A 12855-nucleotide genomic window follows, 5' to 3' on the forward strand; every position below is an offset into this window, starting at 1 on the left:
GATGTTACAAATCTACATTTAGATTTGTAACTAACTCCCCGGGAATGCCTGGGTGGCTCAGCAGTTGAGCATCTGCCTTTGGCTCAGGGCTCAGGGCACCATCCCAGAGTCTGGGGGGATCAGGGATCGGGGATTGAGTCCCACATCAGGCTCCCTGCATGGAACCTGCTTCTCCCTCTGTCTGTCTCTACTTCTGTGTCTCTCATAAATAAATGAATAAAATCTTAAAAAAAAAAAAAATGGAACTAACTCCCTCTAGTTTGCTTCTGAAACTCAGATTTGGACACCACAGGTGTAGAGCCAAGAACATGGCTTTTGGGAACCAAGGTCAATTCTATCATTTAAAACTGCAAGACGTGGAACAATTTGTGTATCTGGGTGAACACTAGTTCCTCTCTGGTATAAAGAGATACTAAAATCAGTATTACAGGACTGATATAAATAGGAGTTAAGTACAGCAGTAGGCACATACATTCGGCAGCGTTCAATATAGGGTAGGTCTTATCAAGGTGTCTACAACAGCCACAACATCTATACAAACACAAGGACACGCCTCCTGGTGCCACTATGTTACTCTTACCCACTAGAATTAACTACTCACTTTCCATCTCTGAACTCCTAGAGAGATGAGTTTTAGGGACTTTTTTTCCCCTCCTTCCAATCATCTTTTCAGTAACAACTGACAACAGTTAAAAGCCCACACACATCTCTTAAGACAGGTCAGATAAATACTTATATGGGTGGTTTTCAGGAAAATACTTTGGGGCATCAGAGAACCGAGAAGCAGCCTCCTATTCAATGAGGATCCCAAAACAGTGCAGGTTTTGTTTTTGTTTTTTTAGGGGGGGGGGGGGGCAGAAGAAAAAAAAAGTCTCAAGAGTCTCAAAGCGAGTTTGATTTTTCAGATCAGAACTCTACGGAACCGTTCCAAGCCCCTACCGCTTGGCATAATGATGATGAAAGCCAACGAGAGGTTTGGGTCACTGGAACCCATGCCCTTCCCTCAGTGTGGGAGCGATCCGTGCCTCCCTCCCCGGGGTGGTTTTAAAATTCAGCAACCGAAGAGCGGAGACTCCGGCAGGGCCTCCAGGAAACCGTGTCCCTGTAGGGCGGACACCGTCGTCCTCGACTTGCTCTTGCAAAATTTTTTTTTTTGTGTGTGTGTGTGACCTGGTCTGGCCGTACGCTTCAACTGGGGGAGGAGGGAGGAAAAGCCCCCGTGCCGGGCCCGCAGCCGGGCGGGGGCGCGGAGCCGTCGGGTCTCAGGCCCGGGGCGCGGCGACCGCCCCCTCCTCGCCTGGCGTTTCGGCCGCAGGGCCCGACCCCCCGCCCGCCCCGGCCCCTTCCCGCTCCGCGCCGGCCGCCCCGCGTCTCGGGTCTGGGGCCCCTTTCGCAGAGCCCCGCAGCGTCAGCGCGGCTCCCCGCGCCCCGGCCCGCGAGGCGTCCGCGGAGGGCGCCGCCCGCGCCGCCAGGGAAGATGGCGCCCGCGGAGCAACTGCGCCACCAGCCCTGGCGACGGGCCAGGCCCAGCGCCATCTTAGCGCCTTCCAGCCGCACCCACCCCCACCCCCACCCCCACCCCCACCCCCCGAAAAAGATCCCGCATTCGGGGCGACTCGGGGGGCCGAGCCGCGTGGAGCCCGCGCGCCCGCACAGCGCCGCCGCGGCGCCCCGTCCGCTCGGCCCGGCTGGAGGCGCCCGGCGGGGCCGCGGGTCGGCGGCGCGGCGCGGCGCGGCGCGAGGGCTCGGCCGGCCCCGGCCGCGGGTCGCCGGCGCAGCTTCGGAGCCAGGCGGCGAGGCGACCGGGAGGAGGCCGCTCGGGGCTCTCGCCGCCGCCGCCGCCCGCGGGAGCGCCTGGGAGGACGACGCCAGGCAGGAGGAAGCCGGTCCCCGCCGCCGCCGCCGCCGCCGCCGCCGCCCTCCCCGCCGCTCCCCTCCCCCTCCGAGACGCGGGGTCCATTTTGCCGAGAAGAAAGAAAATGCGATTCACACCCAAGAGCTTCCGAGAGAGAAAAGAAACGAGGGGGGGAAAACCGAGGGGAGGAGATTGGAAAAGCTTATTTTTCTTCCTCGCCCGCCGTCACTCCTGGCCCTCCCTGCCCCCCGCTCGCGGCCTCGCCGAGCCCCGCTCCCTCCTTCCCGGCTCCCGGCGGCTCCGGGGGGCGGAAAACACACTCACACTCGCGCACACAACTAATTTTAAACCGGCTCAATCAATGAGTCATTAAAAGGCTTCCCTCCCCTCTCCTCCCCACCGCCAACCGCCACGCCACCCCCCTTCCCAAGGCTCTCCCTCTCCCCGCTCCAGAAATTTGCATCCGCGGAAAAGGAAGGAAAAAAAAAAAAAAAAGAAAGAAAAGAAAAAAAAAAAAAAGGGCGGCGGGGCCCCCACCCCGCCGAGGCGCCCCCAGCCCGGCCCCACCGCCCCCTGCCCGCCCGCGCCCCCGCCCCCGCCCGCGACACTGAACTTGGTCTTCCCGGGGCCCGGGCGGCGCTGGGAAAGGCATAAACACTCGATTCCCCTTTTCTCCGTGTCCATTAAACATCCACCCACCACCACCATCACCCACCCACAAACCCACCCCCCCCCAAAAAAAAACACAGCCTTAGCCAATAGCTCTCTGGGCTGAAACCTAATATCCTGGTTTTGGCAACTCGGTGTTTAATTTGCTCCTCTTTCTTTTCTGTCTGTCTGGAGATAGATCTCCAGCCCCCCCCCTCCCTCGGTTCTCCCCTCCCCGAAGGAAAGAGGCAGAGGAAGGAGGTTGTGTGTGTTTTTTTTTTTTCTCCTTGAAATTTTTATCACAAAATTATAATACACTCAAAGGGAAACTCACCGTCATGAAAAAGCAGTGCCTTGTCAACGGGGTTTCTGCGCCATCGCACCAGGGGCGGCGGCGGCGGCGGCGGGCGCGGGGCGCGGGGCGCGGGCGCGGGAGCTCCCGGCCGAGCGGCGCCGGCCACACGCGCTCCGCTCTCTCTCTCGCTCACCCCCGCGCCGGGCGGCGGGCGCCCGCTCCCCGCGCCCGCCCGGCCTTCATGCTCTGCGCCCGGGCAGACCGCTCGCCTGCTCGTCTACCTCCAAACTTCGGTTCTCGCCTAGCAAGAAATGTGGAGATTAGGGGCTTTTTAATTAAAAAAATTTTTTTTTCTCCCCCCAAAAATCAAGCTCCCAAGCTGTCAATTCCTGTTTCCTTTCGGATTCTTTTTAACTTCAGAAATGTACTGGTTTATTCAAGAAACAGGTTTATTTGGCTTTTTTTTTTTTTTTTTTTTTTTAGATCTACAAGATGCGTGCTATTCTCTCTGCAGGCACCCTGCACACACACACACACACACACACACACACACACACACACACACACTCTCTCTCCAGTTTTAGCTCGACGGAGATTGGGGGGCGCTGGGGGTTAAACACAAAAAACACAGCATTTGTTTAGAACTCTGATTAGAACCAGTCAATACCTTTTTTTTTTTTTTTGCATATGCTTTTTTTTTTAAAGTAAAAAAACACTTTGAGTTACTCATTTGGCAAATAACTGATTCATTCTAACTTTTAAATGTACCAGGCTTTCCTTTGCAACACCCTCTTTTTCCATTCCCGAATGCCGTGAAACCTTATCTGTGAAATCTGTAAGTCAACATTAAGAAAAAAACAAACACAACACAACTTTAGCGGCCAAGATGAAGGTGAGGAGCTGATTAAGTCATTCGAAACATTCAATTCCTCTTGCCTTCTCCTTACGTTGATGGCCTTTATCACCACCAATATAAGCCAAGTTTGTGGAATTTTCATTACATGATCCCCAGTCTTAAAAGGAAGCTACCCAATCTCTTAACACTTTTTGGTGCAAGTATATAATTACCACCATTACCAGTTTTTAATCTCAAATCTCAAATTGTTGAGATGTCTCCATAAACCATCTAGACCTCAGAGCACTTATGTAAACGTTAATTATGATAGTGCAGATTGGGAGGGGATGCCTTTGTGTCTATGTTGATTGTATTTACTTATCCTGCAAACGCCCACGGAAATAGAGTGGGGGTCTTTAAATAAACACCAAGGGCAGGTAAAAAATAGTGTAAGAATGTGACTTGGATTTTTAAAACCTACCTATGTAAGCCCCAGAAATGTTCTAAAATTATTTTAAATTAGTTTGCGATATATATATATATATATATATATAGAGAGAGAGAGAGAGAGAGAGAGAACAGTGGGGGTCCTGTGGATAAACAATGTTCAGACCCATGTCTCCCAGATGTTTGGTGAGTTTAAAATCAGATTATCTCTAGATTTAAATTATTTAAGTGAAATTGTTTAGTCTGTATATCCCCTTAGAATTAAAAAAAAAAAAACCACAATAGTAGTATACCTTGCTTGCTTTTATAAGGATACTATAACTATGCTGTATTGCACAAGATAAATATGTCAAGGTTGGCATACAATGTTGTCATATTCAAGATAGAAAACCTCTTTAAAAAACAAACCATATCTTGCTTTAGTAACTGCTGCTTTGTCATTTACAATGTATGCTTTGTATTTGGACATGCCTTAAAAATATATTCAGTGATTTAGTATCACATAGTATCATCGAGGTGTTTTCTCAGAAAATGTTGTGCTTCACATTCAGCCAAGGCCTTCCTGGAACAGTAGTCTTTGCATAAATTAGCATATTTCTCTACACTTGACAGTTGGACCAACCAGTTTTCTAATTGGATTGTGAAATTTTTAAACATGTTTTAAAGTGCTCTTGGATTGGCTGGAATTTAATTATAGTACCCATTTCGAAGAATTACATTTCAAAAGAGTTCATGGATTATTCATTGCAATTAGGGCCCACCAAGCAACTTATACAGCTGTTGCTCCACAGCTCCAATGAAATATTAATGGATTTTAGAAAGCTGTTCTCCCAAGTTGCCCCAAACCCCAAAGACACAAAAATTTGACTTTAACAGATCACCAAACAAAACAATTTATATAAAGAGTATAGGGCAGGGCAGCCTGGGTGGCTCAGCGGTTTAGCGCTGCCATCAGTCCAGGGCATGATCCTGGAGACCCAGGATAGAGTTCCAGGTCGGGCTTCCTGCATGGAGCCTGCTTCTCCCTCTGCCTGTGTCTCTGCCTCTCTCTGTGTGTGTGTCTCTATGAATAAATAAATAAATTCTTTAAAAAAAAAAAAAAGAAGAGTATAGGGCATTGCAGGATTTTTAAAAAGAATGTCCAAATATAAGAGCATTGATATTTCCTGAATGCCTACTAACCACCTAGATGCTTATATACATTATTGGATGAACCTTTCCACAAACCTTAATCAGCCTGACTTTGTAGATGAGGCTCCCAGTGGTTTCAGTAATTTGCCTGGGGTCATCAGTCTAATAAGGGCTGAGGAGGGAGCCCAAGTCAGATTGAGGCTATAACTCACCCTGTTCGAGTCCTGAAAAGGATCTTGGGAACAAGCAGTCCTCCCTGTTTTAATATAAACAGAGCTCTGTCTATGCCACAGACAGGACAACCGTCTAATTTGTGATGACCTACTTTGAGAATGCCAGCTGTCAATCTAATTGTAAATTTGGGGGGGGGGTGTTACAAAATCCTGAGGCAGCAGGGAGAATCCCAGATTCACCAGGCACCATTCACCAGGCACCATCAAAATTGACATCACTTAGTACTATAACAAACAAAGCTTCTTTATTTTTTTCTCATGTGATTAAAAAGACAACATTTTAAAATAAAGGATATACCTTTGTATGCAAAATGTAAAATTATGGTTTATATAAACAGGATTTTAGTATCTAAGTGTGAGATCAGGAAACTTAAGAAGAAAGTTCTTAAAATGGCTTAACTATACACAAATAACTTTAATAGTAGTGCCTGCAATTTAATTATGTACAATTTAAATGGTCATTCCTAAAAAATAATAATAATAATAATAATAAATAAATAAATAAATAGTCATTCCTATGATTCCCATCTGTGTGTGTGACTTAGAAAGAAAGAAGGGCGGGGGATACCTGGGTGGCTCAGCGGTTTAGCGGTTGCCTTCAGCTCAGGGCGTGATCCTGGGGCCCCAGGATCAAGTCCCACATCGGGCTTCCTGCATGGAGCCTGCTTCTCCCTCTGCCTGTGTCTCTGCCTCTCTCTCCCTGTGTTTCTCATGAATAAATAAATAAAATGTTTAAAAGAAAAAAAAAAAAGAAAGAAAGAAGGGCAAGTGGACACAGGGGGTGGGGGGTGGGGGGAAAGAGGCAATAATTAAATTATAATCGAAGTGTTCTAGTGTATGTTTGGGCATCTGAATAAACAGGCCCAATGTCCACATAACACAAGTTGAAATATATCTGTTTTTTGTCTTTTCCCTCCATATGTTCCCCTTGGTTGGTGGGCCATTCTCAGAAGGGGAAGAATACAGATGCTGAGATTAAGTGTGATGCGCATGACCAGATATGCCCCCATCACAGAAGTGCCAAGATACACCAAATGATTTAGTAAATGCTGTATAAGGTATGTGTGAGATAAAAACTGAAAATTGCCAATGTGCATAAATAAAGTGTATACCTTTATTTGCACCTTTAGAAGTACTTACATTCTGGGGCTTAAGCGCACTAGCTCTGTATTCAGGCTGACCTTTGCAAAGGTGCAAATTCCACCCTTGTCACAACCAGGTGTGTGGCTTTGAGCAACTCACTTCACCCTTGAGAGCCTCAACTTCTTCATCTATAAAATGAGGTAATTATAATCATGTCTGAGAGTTATTTTAAGGATTTAGGAACTACTGCATGCAAAATGTTTAGCAAGGTACCTGAAACAGGAGAGGTCACAGTATTTAGCTAATATTATATTGTCTTATTTTAGTTATGCATCAGTAATTTATTTTAGTATGTCCCTTGTAATTTCCCAGTGGCAATCTCATATGATTGAACCTAATTATCTCTCTCTCATGTTCCCTCCCAGATAGGGAGCTCCTCAAGGGCTTTCTATTCTCTAAGGGGCCTAACAGAGTACTCTGTATAGAGTTAACTCACGATCAGTACTTGTGGGATAAGAGAAAAACAGCCCAGTCCACAAGATGCATAAGAACACAAGAAATCAGTCTATATCTAGAGAACTTACTATATATTAAGGGAGTGCAGTCATCTCCTAGAACCACATAAAACCATTGCCCAATGGATCACAGGCAGAAGAGGCTAATGGTTTACAGTTCTTCCTCCCCCTCTACCCGCTCCCCACCCTCTCTCTTACCAGTTAGAACTCTGGCATTGACACTTTTTATTCCTTTGGTCTCTTTGCCTACTTTTTCAATTTCTCTCACTTCTCTTATCGGTAACATGAAGGTACCAATGCCTATATCTCAGGATGCTGAAGGGGGGAGTTAAATGACACTACAGATACAAATTCCTTGCTTTAGAACCAGATATATAGTAAATATTCAATAATAGTTACCATTAGTGTTGTGACTGTTAATACTATCGTTAGGAGTAACTGTTTTCAAAGCAATGGTAAACAAGCAATTTATTGGCATGATTACAACTGTTTTCAAAACCTTGCCTACATTATTTGGTAGATGAATATAAACAATTTAAATCATCTTTGTAGAGACTAAGGCTATTCTAGTCATGTCATATTTCAAGCTGGTTATTTTCCTTGACAGATTTTAAGAAGTCTGAACTCCCACAAGCTTCTAGTACAAGGATAAGGAGTGTAACAACTGTAAAAAAAAAAAAAAAAGAAAGAAAGAAAAAAAAAGGCAGTCAGCACTCCCACTGGCCTTGCTGTCTTAAACATCTAGCCTGTGCTTCCCCACAGAGTATGAGAGTGGGAGGACAGTCATCAGGTTAAGACACCTCATGCCTATGCCAATGCCGCTGGAAGGCATGTCTGGGATGTGTCACCTGCCAGCTCTCCAGCCCCTGTGGTCCTCTGCCAGAACTCCTGGCCTGTCTTGAACAGAGCATTCCTTTTCCCACCACCATGCCCAGGAGGATGGTGGACTAGAGAGGAAGTAGAATGGGGTTTACTAGGCTTCAGGCTCCTACTATAAAGCACCCTTAGATTTTGGTGAGAGGGGTGCCTCAGTGGCTCAGTGGTGGAGCGTCTGCCTTCAGCCCAGGGCATGAGCCCAGGGTCCCAGGATCAAGTCCCACATCAGGCTCCCCACAGGGAGCCTGCTTCTCCCTCTGCCTGTGTTTCTGCCTCTTTCTCTGTGTCTTTCATGAACAAATAAATAAAATCTTAAAAAAAAGATTTTGGTGAGAAAGTCAGCCTCTAAGATAGAATTCTTACATAAAGGGGCTTGCTCAATAAATGTCAGCATCCTTTCTGAAAATAAAACTACTAAGAAATCAGACATTTAATAGAGAACCACCCCTAAAAGATGACTTGTAGATACAAATTGAAAACAAATCACTAGGCACAAAACAGGCACCAAGACATAGCCTCAATACTGAAGATGAATACTGAGGAGTTATAGACACTGTGACTTCCACAAGCATCATGATCCCTGAAGAGCCACATTCTTTGAGCACAGGAAGGTTAATCAGGCATTTTTAGAGTCCCTGTGTGACACCCCTCAGACCATACAATTCTCTCTCACCTAAATCTTTTAATTACTGCTTTCATTCCCCAGGTTTTCTGGTACTGTAAAGGTAACACCCTGAGCAAAGAGGAAAGTACTCTTGTACCTGAAAAGTTTTATATATCCCCTCACTGTCAATCATACCAGACAGCTAGCAGTTGGGTATATGAATCAATCCCTTGTGAGTTAGATGAACTTAAGGCACTTAGGAGGTTGTTCAGAGATGGGCAATCTGAGCAAAGGACACATTTGCTCTGGAGGTATAGTTCACATGGGGCATGGTGAAAACTTGATGGGTGATTCCTGCCCTGTCTTAGGGCAAAACCCAAAACTCAAGCAATCCTCTCCCCTTCTGAATTTGGTCTTCCCTCTTGTCTCTGTGTTCACAGACCAACCCCCTAGATATTTTATGATTCTCTACCATTCCTTCTCATTCTCTTACTTCTCTTAGCTCATGCAACCCACCTCCAAAGTCTCCCTCAAATCCAGTCCCTCTTCTCCGAGGACCTTCACCTCAGTTCAGGTCCTCCTCTCTCTCTGGCTTGGCCTCCCTATTCAATCTTCTATCCAAATTACTGCAAAAATCACCCCTTTGCAAACCCAGCACTGGCTACATCACTCCTCTGTTAGCACCTCACTGCCCAGGGAAGCTTATTAAAAATACAGATTCCCAAGGTCAAACCCATTACCAGAGACTTAGAATTTCTGGGGAGAGCTGAGGTGCCAACATTTGTATCTTCAAGTGGTTCATTAATTACTCCACCTCCCCCTCATCCCACCCCCCCAGGAGCACCTCCAGCCGCTCCTCTCCCAGTACCCTGCAGTGCAATCACGGAGAATATCCTGCCCCTGAACACACCTCCCAATGGGGACATAACTTTTGCCCTCTGCCTGGAATGCCCTTCCTCGTCTGGGGCAAGTCCACCAGTCTCCAACACCCAGCTCAAATGCCATCTCCTCTGGGGCGCCTTCTTCCATCCCCTACAAGTGGCTTTCAGACATCTTTGTCTAAGACTCACTCCCAAAAAATAGATTTCATATTACCAGGCAATAAATACATAACTAAAACAAAGGTTTTGGAAAACAGTATCTAAACTTACCACGGAGTTTGCAGCTTCAGATTCAGTTGACCCCTGAACAACGTGGGTTTGAACTGCGCAGGTCTCCTGTCTGCATATTTTCTTTTTAAGATTTTATTTATTCATAGAGACAGAGAGATAGGGGCAGAGACACAGGCAGAGGGAGAAGCAGGCTCCATGCAGGAAGCCTGATGTGGGACTCGATCCTGGGTCTCCAAGACCACACCCCGGACTGCAGGCAGCGCTAAACCGCTGCGCCACCAGGGCTGCCCTGCATATTTTCTTATAACACATCACTGTAAATAGATTTTCTCTTCCTTATGAATTTCTTAATAACATTTTCTTTCCTCTAGCTTACTTATTTTATTGTAAGAATACAGCATATTATACGTATAACATACCAAATATGTGTTAATGGACTGTTTAAGGCTTCCAGTCAACAATAGGCCATTAGTAGCTAACTTTTGGGAGAGTCAAGTTATGCATGGATTTTTGACTGCACAGTGAAGGGTGTGGGGGAATTGGGGTCCCTAACCCCCATATTGTTCAAGGATCAACTGTATTTCAGTCCATTTTTTCTCACTTTTAGAAGTGTTATGAAGTCACCTTGTAGGGACACCTGGGTGGCTCAGTGGTTAAATGCATCTGCCTTTGGCTTGGGTCGTGATCCTGGAGTCCTGGGATCGAGTCCCGCATTGGACTTCCTGTGGGGAGCCTACTTCTCCCTCTGCCTATGTCTCTGCCTCTCTCTGTGTGTGTGTCTCTCATGAATAAATAAAACCTTAAAAAAAACAAGTCACCTTGTAAATGAATTTCACAATCCATTAATGGAGGTGACCTTTTTTGAAAATTACCCCTTGAAGGGAATAAATGCCTGCCTTCTCTATGCATGTAATACATACCTCTATCATACTATTTATCATATTCCACAGTAATTATCGTTTTACAGTCTGTCTTCACTTCACCTCTCACTTCCCTCCCCCAAATAAGCACATACCCAACCAAGTCAACATATCCTTGGGCAGTTACATAGCCATTGACAGGTGCAGAAATGAGAATACTGGAGAAGGAATAATTTAATTGCTTCCCCCTACCCCCCTTTTCTTGTTATGGCTCACAGCATAGTCTATCAGCAACCCCCAAGAGGCTGGGCCTAGGAATCATATTAGCATCAACCCTTAAGTTAAAAGGAAACAGCCATTGTATTTCAGCACAATTTAACCAAGGTGTCGATTCTCTCCTTCAAAAATAAAAACCACAGAAAGGAAAAAAAAAAAAAAATATATATATATATATATATATATATATTTTTTTTTGGTCAGGTTGCTAGCCTGCCAAGACAGTGCAAATGTGGGCAAACAAATCTCTTTCTTAGATACTTAGCAGTAAATATTCAAAAACCTCAAAACCCTCCTTCCATACCACTTCAGAAAGGAGTCCCCCCCCAGCCCCAGCCACAGGGCGGGTGCAGATATAGAGACCTTCCTATCTGTGCTGCCTGAAGCTCCATTTCTCACTAGGCTGTCCCCATCAACACAAACAAATGAAAAAAGTAGGAGAAAAAAAAAACAAAAACAACCCCAAAACAAAAAGAAACCAGAGCAGCTTAAAATGAACCACGGCAATGAACTGGGTGGCAAGTTCCAGTGCAAACTGTACCTGAGATGCATGCACGGGGCGAGACACTGGCCTGAAGGGGGAGGGATCCTGTTTCTGCAGCACGTGGCTCCAGCAACAGGAAACCTGCGTGCGACACCCCCCACCTGCACATTGCTCATTTGCAGCACCGTCATATGTGTGATGCTAATTTGCTCCTCGTAAACATACTTGGAGACACTTTATGAAAATGTATTGTAGACTCAGGGAGCTGACCCTAGAGCAGGCTGGCGAGGAGGGATAGTCACCAAGTGAAATGCTCTGGGGGCCAGAGTGGGCAATTCTATGCAAGAAGAGAAGGGAAGAGGAGACACTTTAAAGCTGGTTTTAAGATTTTATTTATTTATTCATGAGAGACATACAGAGAAAGGGGCAGAGACATAGGCAGAGGGAGAGCCAGGCTCCGTGCAGGGAGCCTGATGTGGGACTCGATCCCGGGACTCCAGCATCACACCCTGGGCCGAAGGCAGGTGCTCAACCGCTGAGCCACCCAGGCGTCCCATAAACTGAGTTTTATTTTTATTTTTATTTTTATTTTTTCCATAAACTGAGTTTTAAAGGATGCGTAAGAGTTCTCTAAATAATGTAAGGAAAGAGAGGAGAGAGCTCCAGGTAGAGCTTTGTAGCTCATGGCAGGGAGTCTGGGTGATTCTTTAGGCTGTTGCCTTCCACACTGTGGGTCACAATTCAATAGGATGTAAAATCCATGAGACTGTGACCAGCTTTCATAAAAAAATGAAAGAGCTTAGAATAGAAAATACCTGAATATGGCACAGGTAGTAAGGTAGTGTAAACTTTTTTGTGAAATTTCTTTTCATTATAAACCTGTCTATATATGTGTGTGTGTTGTTTTATGATATAAAATAAATAAGCCACGAGGATACAATGTACAGCATAGGAATATAGTTAATAATATGTAACAACATTCTATGGGCACAGATGGTGGCTAGATTCATCCTGGTGATCACTTCATAATATATATAAATGTTGGATCAGGGGAATCCCTGGGTGGCTCAGCGGTTTAGCGCCTGCCTTTGGCCCAGGGCGCGATTCTGGAGTCCCGGGATCGAGCCCCGTGTCAGGCTCCCAGCATGGAGCCTGCTTCTCCCTCTTCCTGTGTCTCTGCCTCTCTCTCTCTATGTCTGTCATAAATAAATAAATAAATCTTTAAAAAAAAAATAAATGTTGGATCATTGTGTTGTACACCTGAAACTAATATAATACCATATGTCAACTACACGTCAATTAAAAATATGTATATGTATTTCTTACTGTGGTGGTGATTAAATTTTTAAAAATTTGTTATCATTTTTTATTGCAATATCGTTGACACAATTTTAGGTATATGACACAGTGATTCAACAACCCTCTGTATTATGCTATGCTCGCCACAAGTGTAGCTCCCATCTGTCACCATACCATGTTATTACAATACCATTGACTATAATCCCTATGCTATTCCTTTCATCCCTGTGACTAATTCTTTCCATAACTGGAAGCCTGTATCTCCCACTCTTCTTCACCCATTTTGCCCATCCCCCCAACCC

The 12855-nt window shown here is 45.6% G+C and overlaps 1 protein-coding gene and 1 long non-coding RNA gene across 5 annotated transcripts in view; one reads left to right on the forward strand and one right to left on the reverse strand.

The window, feature by feature from the left end:
- Positions 1–3099, reverse strand: part of BICRAL (BICRA like chromatin remodeling complex associated protein) — a 78463-nt gene extending 75364 nt beyond the window's left edge. Inside the window, exon 1 of the mRNA XM_072832977.1 lies at positions 2838–3099. The gene's annotated coding sequence lies outside the window, so the exon portion shown is untranslated. The remainder of the gene's footprint in view (positions 1–2837) is intronic.
- The window catches only part of LOC140637015 (uncharacterized), a 59760-nt gene that overhangs the window by 34255 nt on the left and 12650 nt on the right, over positions 1–12855 (forward strand). For 3 of the 4 annotated variants that reach the window (XR_012034263.1, XR_012034264.1, XR_012034262.1), the window contains one exon: positions 6395–6502. This is a non-coding gene — a long non-coding RNA (uncharacterized lncRNA). Of the gene's footprint in view, positions 1–6394; positions 6568–12855 lie in introns of those variants that run through there. The other variant, XR_012034261.1, reaches the window with a different exon arrangement.

This window comes from Canis lupus, chromosome 7, assembly GCF_048164855.1.
Source record: "Canis lupus baileyi chromosome 7, mCanLup2.hap1, whole genome shotgun sequence".
Classification (NCBI taxonomy): Eukaryota; Metazoa; Chordata; class Mammalia; order Carnivora; family Canidae; genus Canis; species Canis lupus.